Here is a 10,000-nt window from a genome sequence, read left to right as displayed (position 1 = left end):
CAGTGACACTTAGAATTTTTTAGGCTCAGTACAAATCAGTAACCAGTGACACTTAGAATTTTTTAGGCTCAGTACAAATCAGTAACCAACGACACTTAGAATTTTTTAGAGTCAGTACAAATCAGTAACCAGTGACACTTAGAATTTTTTAGGCTCAGTACAAATCAGTAACCAGTGACACTTAGAATTTTTTAGGCTCAGTACAAATCAGTAACCAACGACACTTAGAATTTTTTCCAGTCAGTACAAATCAGTAACCAGTGACACTTAGAATTTTTTTGAGTCAGTACAAATCAGTAACCAGTGACACTTAGATTTTTTAGGGTCCAAACTGTGATGGGAGCGAACTTGACTGCTCATACCGACTTTGAGTGCTCGAGGCCGGCTAGCCCGGCCGGATTTGACCCGGTGGTTACAAATCAGTAACCAGTGACACTTAGAATTTTTTCGAGGCAGTACAAATCAGTAACCAGTGACACTTAGAATTTTTTAGGCTCAGTACAAATCAGTAACCAACGACACTTAGAATTTTTTTGAGTCAGTACAAATCAGTAACCAACGACACTTAGAATTTTTTCCAGTCAGTACAAATCAGTAACCAGTGACACTTAGAATTTTTTCGAGGCAGTACAAATCAGTAACCAGTGACACTTAGAATTTTTTAGGCTCAGTACAAATCAGTAACCAACGACACTTAGAATTTTTTAGAGTCAGTGCAAATCAGTAACCAGTGACACTTAGAATTTTTTCGAGTCAGTACAAATCAGTAACCAGTGACACTTAGAATTTTTTAGGCTCAGTACAAATCAGTAACCAGTGACACTTAGAATTTTTTAGGCTCAGTACAAATCAGTAACCAGTGACACTTAGAATTTTTTCCAGTCAGTACAAATCAGTAACCAACGACACTTAGAATTTTTTCGAGGCAGTACAAATCAGTAACCAACGACACTTAGAATTTTTTTGAGTCAGTACAAATCAGTAACCAGTGACACTTAGAATTTTTTAGGCTCAGTACAAATCAGTAACCAGTGACACTTAGAATTTTTTCCAGTCAGTACAAATCAGTAACCAAGAACACTTAGAATTTTTTCGAGGCAGTACAAATCAGTAACCAACGACACTTAGAATTTTTTTGAGTCAGTACAAATCAGTAACCAGTGACACTTAGAATTTTTTCCAGTCAGTACAAATCAGTAACCAACGACACTTAGAATTTTTTTGATGCAGTACAAATCAGTAACCAAGGACACTTAGAATTTTTTAGAGTCAGTACAAATCAGTAACCAGTGACACTTAGAATTTTTTTGATGCAGTACAAATCAGTAACCAACGACACTTAGAATTTTTTCCAGTCAGTACAAATCAGTAACCAGTGACACTTAGAATTTTTTTGAGTCAGTACAAATCAGTAACCAGTGACACTTAGATTTTTTTTGAGGCAGTACAAATCAGTAACCAGTGACACTTAGAATGTTTTCCAGTCAGTACAAATCAGTAACCAACGACACTTAGAATTTTTTTGAGTCAGTACAAATCAGTAACCAGTGACACTTAGAATTTTTTAGGCTCAGTACAAATCAGTAACCAGTGACACTTAGAATTTTTTAGGCTCAGTACAAATCAGTAACCAACGACACTTAGAATTTTTTAGAGTCAGTACAAATCAGTAACCAGTGACACTTAGAATTTTTTAGGCTCAGTACAAATCAGTAACCAGTGACACTTAGAATTTTTTAGGCTCAGTACAAATCAGTAACCAACGACACTTAGAATTTTTTCCAGTCAGTACAAATCAGTAACCAGTGACACTTAGAATTTTTTTGAGTCAGTACAAATCAGTAACCAGTGACACTTAGATTTTTTAGGGTCCAAACTGTGATGGGAGCGAACTTGACTGCTCATACCGACTTTGAGTGCTCGAGGCCGGCTAGCCCGGCCGGATTTGACCCGGTGGTTACAAATCAGTAACCAGTGACACTTAGAATTTTTTCGAGGCAGTACAAATCAGTAACCAGTGACACTTAGAATTTTTTAGGCTCAGTACAAATCAGTAACCAACGACACTTAGAATTTTTTTGAGTCAGTACAAATCAGTAACCAACGACACTTAGAATTTTTTCCAGTCAGTACAAATCAGTAACCAGTGACACTTAGAATTTTTTCGAGGCAGTACAAATCAGTAACCAGTGACACTTAGAATTTTTTAGGCTCAGTACAAATCAGTAACCAACGACACTTAGAATTTTTTAGAGTCAGTGCAAATCAGTAACCAGTGACACTTAGAATTTTTTAGGCTCAGTACAAATCAGTAACCAACGACACTTAGAATTTTTTTGAGTCAGTACAAATCAGTAACCAGTGACACTTAGAATTTTTTAGGCTCAGTACAAATCAGTAACCAGTGACACTTAGAATTTTTTCCAGTCAGTACAAATCAGTAACCAAGAACACTTAGAATTTTTTTGATGCAGTACAAATCAGTAACCAGTGACACTTAGAATTTTTTAGGCTCAGTACAAATCAGTAACCAGTGACACTTAGAATTTTTTAGGCTCAGTACAAATCAGTAACCAGTGACACTTAGAATTTTTTAGGCTCAGTACAAATCAGTAACCAGTGATACTTAGAATTTTTTTGAGTCAGTACAAATCAGTAACCAACGACACTTAGAATTTTTTAGAGTCAGTACAAATCAGTAACCAGTGACACTTAGAATTTTTTTGATGCAGTACAAATCAGTAACCAACGACACTTAGAATTTTTTTGATGCAGTACAAATCAGTAACCAAGGACACTTAGAATTTTTTTGAGTCAGTACAAATCAGTAACCAGTGACACTTAGATTTTTTTTTGAGGCAGTACAAATCAGTAACCAGTGACACTTAGAATTTTTTCCAGTCAGTACAAATCAGTAACCAACGACACTTAGAATTTTTTTGAGTCAGTACAAATCAGTAACCAGTGACACTTAGAATTTTTTAGGCTCAGTACAAATCAGTAACCAGTGACACTTAGAATTTTTTAGGCTCAGTACAAATCAGTAACCAACGACACTTAGAATTTTTTTGAGTGTGTAGAAGTCAGTAACCAAGTGCATTTTTGAATTGGTTACTGACTTCTCCTTTCGAGTTGCGGCTGTGGTTGGCTTCAATTAGTCGTGGGGGCTTAATTATCGCCCAGGGGAGCATGCCCCGGTAGTGTGGCCGGGGACGGAGTGCCTTTTGAAGGGGGTGTTTCTGAATTTGGATCCTTTTTGAGTAGCATTGTCGGATGGGTGTGATTTTGAAGGGTGTGTTGGCCGGCGGTGGGGCCAGGCTTAGGGTGAGTGTCCCGCCTTCGGGAGCGGACCGGCCCCCGCGTTCAGGGTGAATTTCGTGCATTTCCAACGTCGGCAAGTGGTCCAGACTGTGATGGGACCGAACTTGACTGCTCATACCGACTTTGAGCGCTCGGGGGCGGCTAGCCCGGCCGGATTTGACCCGGTGGTTCAGCCGAAGGTCTCGACTTTGAGAGCGGACCGGCCCCCGCGTTCGGGCCGATTTTCGTGCATTTCCCAAGTCGGCAAGTGGTCCAAACTGTGATGGGAGCGAACCTGACTGCTCATACCGACTTTGAGTGCTCGAGGCCGGCTAGCCCGGCCGGATTTGACCCGGTGGTTACAAATCAGTAACCAACGACACTTAGAATTTTTTAGAGTCAGTACAAATCAGTAACCAGTGACACTTAGAATTTTTTAGGCTCAGTACAAATCAGTAACCAGTGACACTTAGACTTTTTTTAGGGTCCAAACTGTGATGGGAGCGAACTTGACTGCTCATACCGACTTTGAGTGCTCGAGGCCGGCTAGCCCGGCCGGATTTGACCCGGTGGTTACAAATCAGTAACCAGTGACACTTAGAATTTTGTTCAGTCAGTACAAATCAGTAACCAGTGACACTTAGAATTTTTTTGATGCAGTACAAATCAGTAACCAACGACACTTAGAATTTTTTCCAGTCAGTACAAATCAGTAACCAGTGACACTTAGAATTTTTTTGAGTCAGTACAAATCAGTAACCAGTGACACTTAGATTTTTTTTGAGGCAGTACAAATCAGTAACCAGTGACACTTAGAATTTTTTCCAGTCAGTACAAATCAGTAACCAACGACACTTAGAATTTTTTAGAGTCAGTACAAATCAGTAACCAGTGACACTTAGAATTTTTTAGGCTCAGTACAAATCAGTAACCAGTGACACTTAGATTTTTTAGGGTCCAGACTGTGATGGGAGCGAACTTGACTGCTCATACCGACTTTGAGTGCTCGAGGCCGGCTAGCCCGGCCGGATTTGACCCGGTGGTTACAAATCAGTAAACAACGTCACTTAGAATTTATTTCAGTCAGTACAAATCAGTAACCATCGACACTTAGAATTTTATTCAGTCAGTACAAATCAGTAACCAGTGACACTTAGAATTTTTTAGGATCCAAACTGTGATGGGAGCGAACTTGACTGCTCATACCGGTTTTGCGTGCTCGGGGCCGGCTAGCCCAGCCGGATTTGACCCGGTGGTTCAGCCGAAGGTCTCGACTTTGAGAGCGGACCGGCCCCCGCGTTCGGGCCGATTTTCGTGCATTTCCCAAGTCGGCAAGTGGTCCAAACTGTGATGGGAGCGAACTTGACTGCTCATACCGACTTTGAGTGCTCGAGGCCGGCTAGCCCGGCCGGATTTGACCCGGTGGTTACAAATCAGTAAACAACGTCACTTAGAATTTATTTCAGTCAGTACAAATCAGTAACCATCGACACTTAGAATTTTTTTGAGTCAGTACAAATCAGTAACCAGTGACACTTAGAATTTTTTAGGGTCCAGACTGTGATGGGAGCGAACTTGACTGCTCATACCGACTTTGAGTGCTCGAGGCCGGCTAGCCCGGCCGGATTTGACCCGGTGGTTACAAATCAGTAACCAACGACACTTAGAATTTTATTCAGTCAGTACAAATCAGTCACCAGTGACACTTAGACTTTTTTAGGGTCCAGACTGTGATGGGAGCGAACTTGACTGCTCGTGCCGACTTTGAGTGCTCGAGGCCGGCTAGCCCAGCCGGATTTGACCCGGTGGTTCTGCCGAAGGTCTCGCCTTCGAGAGCGGACCCTGCCACCGTGTTCAGGCCGAGTTTCATGCATTTCCAACGTTGGGAAATCAGTAACCAGAAAAACTTAGAAAAAATGCCCAAAAAGAAGAAACCAGTAACCAGAAAAACTTAGAAAAATGCCCGAAAACGAGAAATGAGTAACCAGAAAAACTTAGAAAAATGCCCGAAAATGAGAAATGAGTAACCAGAAAAACTTAGAAAAATGCCCGAAAATGAGAAATGAGTAACCAGAAAAACTTAGAAAAATGCCCAAAAAGAAGAAATCAGTAACTAGAAAAACTTAGAAAAATGCCCAAAAATAAGAAATGAGTAACCAGAAAAACTTAGAAAAATGCCCAAAAAGAAGAAATCAGTAACTAGAAAAACTTAGAAAAATGCCCGAAAATGAGAAATGAGTAACCAGAAAAACTTAGAAAAATGCCCAAAAAGAAGAAATGAGTAACCAGAAAAACTTAGAAAAATGCCGAAAAAGAAGAAATGAGTAACCAGAAAAACTTAGAAAAATGCCCAAAAAGAAGAAATCAGTAACTAGAAAAACTTAGAAAAATGCCCGAAAATGAGAAATGAGTAACCAGAAAAACTTAGAAAAATGCCCAAAAAGAAGAAATGAGTAACTAGAAAAACTTAGAAAAATGCCCAAAAAGAAGAAATCAGTAACTAGAAAAACTTAGAAAAATGCCCGAAAATGAGAAATGAGTAACCAGAAAAACTTAGAAAAATGCCCAAAAAGAAGAAATGAGTAACCAGAAAAACTTAGAAAAATGCCCAAAAAGAAGAAATGAGTAACCAGAAAAACTTAGAAAAATGCCCAAAAAGAAGAAATCAGTAACTAGAAAAACTTAGAAAAATGCCCGAAAATGAGAAATGAGTAACCAGAAAAACTTAGAAAAATGCCCAAAAAGAAGAAGTGAGTAACCAGAAAAACTTAGAAAAATGCCCAAAAAGAAGAAATGAGTAACCAGAAAAACTTAGAAAAATGCCCAAAAAGAAGAAATCAGTAACTAGAAAAACTTAGAAAAATGCCCGAAAATGAGAAATGAGTAACCAGAAAAACTTAGAAAAATGCCCAAAAAGAAGAAATGAGTAACCAGAAAAACTTAGAAAAATGCCCAAAAAGAAGAAATCAGTAACTAGAAAAACTTAGAAAAATGCCCGAAAATGAGAAATGAGTAACCAGAAAAACTTAGAAAAATGATCAAAAATAATAAATCAGTAACCAGAAAAACTTAGGAAAAAACACTTAGAAAATTTTTCAGCAAAGTGTGAAAAATATTCTAAGTGTCAGCGGAGGAAAGTGCCGAAGCATCGGGAAAGATTCACAAACTCGCGCCGAACATGTGTTCCGAAGTGCCGCAGGAACTGTGTGAATTGAGCCCGGCAAATGGCCAACTGTCATTTTGTGTCTGCAGCCCGAAAACTTTAACTTTGTCTGTCGCGGAAGTCCCGAGCGGGAAAAATCCAAACGGTTTTGCGGGGATCGAGTTCCAGAGCGATGCAGTCAAATTTGAAATTCAGACCCATTCAGTGCCACTTGCATTTGTTACACAGTGAGGTTGGCGGGGTACCCGGAGATTTCTGGGAACACGATTTTTAGAACAAAATGGCGGCGCGGGACCTTTTTGAAAGGCATCCGAAAAACGGTTCCACGGGCATAGCACTCTAATGGCGGGTATGAGTGCATGCTGGAGAGCTCTTGGAAGTCGAATTTTTGACACTTTGTCAATTTTTTGACAGAATTGCCAAACTCTCCCTGTCTGTTCTAAGAGTCGGTCAGAGACCTGTGTGGAGGTCTCTTGACACGATTGGAGGGCGGGCAATCCCCACGTTGACTCCGGCCGTCCCTCCACAGGCGCTCGTGTCCAAAATGAAGGCGAGAGACGCGAGTGGCCTGGTTCCCTTGGGTGCTGCCAGGAAGGATGCGGGCTGACCCTTGCCTGAGCACTCCCTAAAGCCTCTTACGAGTCGAGGGCCGGCCTCGGGCGCCGCACGACCGGCTCTGGGAGTGGGTGGCCGCTATTGTGAATAGGCTGGTCCTTCCCGCTGCCACCCGGCCAAGTGCGACGGCTCTGCCGCCCTGCGGTGCTCGTCACCCAGGTTTGGGGAACTCGGTCAGAGGCTGTGGCGGGGGGTCTCTTGACACGATTGGAGGACGGGCCATCCCCACGTTGACTCCGGCCGTCCCTCCACAGGCGCTCGTGTCCAAAATGAAGGCGAGAGACGCGAGTGGCCTGGTTCCCTTGGGTGCTGCCAGGAAGGGTGCGGGCTGACCCTTGCCTGAGCACTCCGTAAAGCCTCTTACGAGTCGAGGGCCGGCCTCGGGCGCCGCACGACCGGCTCTGGGAGTGGGTGGCCGCTATTGTGAATAGGCTGGTCCTTCCTGCTGCCATCCGGCCAAGTGCGACGGCTCTGCCGCCCTGCGCTGCTCGTCACCCAGGTTTGGGGAACTCGGTCAGAGGCCGTGGCGGGGGGTCTCTTGACACGATTGGAGGACGGGCCATCCCCACGTTGACTCCGGCCGTCCCTCCACAGGTGCTCGTGTCCAAAATGAAGGCGAGAGACGCGAGTGGCCTGGATCCCTTGGGTGCCGCCAGGAAGGGTGTGGGCTGACCCTTGCCTGAGCACACGTTAAAGCCTCTTACGAGTCGAGGGCCGGCCTCGGGCGCCGAACGACCGGCTCTGGGAGTGGGTGGCCGCTATTGTGAATAGGCTGGTCCTTCCTGCTGCCATCCGGCCAAGTGCGACGGCTCTGCCGCCCTGCGCTGCTCGTCACCCAGGTTTGGGGAACTCGGTCAGAGGCCGGTGCGGGGGGTCTCTTGACACGATTGGAGGACGGGCCATCCCCACGTTGACTCCGGCCGTCCCTCCACAGGCGCTCGTGTCCAAAATGAAGGCGAGAGACGCGAGTGGCCTGGATCCCTAGGGTGCCGCCAGGAAGGGTGTGGGCTGACCCTTGCCTGAGCACACGTTAAAGCCCCTTACGAGTCGAGGCACGGCCTCGGGCGCCGCACGACCGGCTCTGGGAGTGGGTGGCCGCTATTGTGTATAGGCTGGTCCTTCCCGCTGCCATCCGGCCAAGTGCGACGGCGCTGCCGCCCTGCGGTGCTCGTCACCCAGGTTTGGGGAACTCGGTCAGAGGCCGGTGCGGGGGTCTCTTGACACGATTGGAGGACGGGCCACCCCCACGTTGACTCCGGCCGTCCGTCCACAGGCGCTCGTGTCCAAAATGAAGGCGAGAGACGCGAGTGGCCTGGATCCCTTGGGTGCCGCCAGGAAGGGTGTAGGCTGGCCCTTGCCTGAGCACACTGTAAAGCCTCTTACGAGTCGAGGGTCGGCCTCGGGCGCCGCACGACCGGCTCTGGGAGTGGGTGGCCGCTATTGTGAATAGGCTGGTCCTTCCCGCTGCCATCCGGCCAAGTGCGACGGCTCTGCCGCCCTGCGCTGCTCGTCACCCAGGTTTGGGGAACTCGGTCAGAGGCCGGTGCGGGGGGTCTCTTGACACGATTGGAGGACGGGCCATCCCCACGTTGACTCCGGCCGTCCGTCCACAGGCGCTCGTGTCCAAAACGAAGGCGAGAGACGCGAGTGGCCTGGATCCCTTGGGTGCCGCCAGGAAGGGTGTGGGCTGACCCTTGCCTGAGCACACGTTAAAGCCTCTTACGAGTCGAGGGTCGGCCTCGGGCGCCGCACGACCGGCTCTGGGAGTGGGTGGCCGCTATTGTGAATAGGCTGGTCCTTCCCGCTGCCACCCGGCCAAGTGCGACGGCTCTGCCGCCCTGCGGTGCTCGTCACCCAGGTTTGTGCAAGTCGGTCAGAGGCCGAAGGCGGAGGTCTCTTGACACGATTGGAGGACGGGCCATCCCCACGTTGAATCCGGACGTCCCTCCACAGGCGCTCGTGTCGAAAATGAAAGGCGAGAGAGACGTGAGTGGCCTTGGTTCCCTTTGGGTGTTGCCAGGAAGGATGCGGGCTGACCCTTGCCTGAGCACACCCAGGTTTTTGCAACTCGGTCAGAGGCCGGGGCAGAGGTCTCTTGAAACGACTGGAGGGCGGGCAATCCCCACGTTGAATCCGGCCGTCCCTCCACAGGCGCTCGTGCCGAAATTGAAGGCGAGAGAGGCGAGTGGCCTTGCTTCCCTTGTGTGTTGCCAGGAAGGATGTGGTCTGACCCTTGCCTGAGCACACCAAGGTTTGTGCAACTCAGTCAGAGGCCGGGGGCAGAGGTCTCTTGAAACGACTGGAGGGCGGGCAATCCCCACGTTGAATCCGGCCGTCCCTCCACAGGCGCTCGTGCCGAAATTGAAGGCGAGAGAGGCGAGTGGCCTTGCTTCCCTTGTGTGTTGCCAGGAAGGATGTGGTCTGACCCTTGCCTGAGCACACCAAGGTTTGTGCAACTCAGTCAGAGGCCGGGGGCAGAGGTCTCTTGAAACGACTGGAGGGCGGGCAATCCCCACGTTGTATCCGGCCGTCCCTCCACAGGCGCTCGTGTCGAAAATGAAAGGCGAGAGACGCGAGTGGCCTTGGTTCCCTTGGGTGTTGCCAGGAAGGATGTGGTCTGACCCTTGCCTGAGCACACCAAGGTTTGTGCAACTCAGTCAGAGGCCGGGGCAGAGGTCTCTTGGAACGATTGGAGGGCGGGCAATCCCCACGTTGTATCCGGCCGTCCCTCCACAGGCGCTCGTGTCGAAAATGAAAGGCGAGAGACGCGAGTGGCCTTGCTTGCCTTGGGTGTTGCCAGGAAGGATGAGGGCTGCCCCTTGCCTGAGCACACCAAGGTTTGTGCAACTCCGTTCAGAGGCCGGGGCAGAGGTCTCTTGAAACGACTGGAGGGCGGGCAATCCCCACGTTGAATCCGGCCGT

Source organism: Chiloscyllium plagiosum, unplaced genomic scaffold (assembly GCF_037043375.1).
Source record: "Chiloscyllium plagiosum isolate Xiang-an unplaced genomic scaffold, Cpla_swu_hap1 HiC_scaffold_229, whole genome shotgun sequence".
In the NCBI taxonomy this organism is placed as follows: Eukaryota; Metazoa; Chordata; class Chondrichthyes; order Orectolobiformes; family Hemiscylliidae; genus Chiloscyllium; species Chiloscyllium plagiosum.
This window is presented reverse-complemented; position numbering follows the sequence as displayed.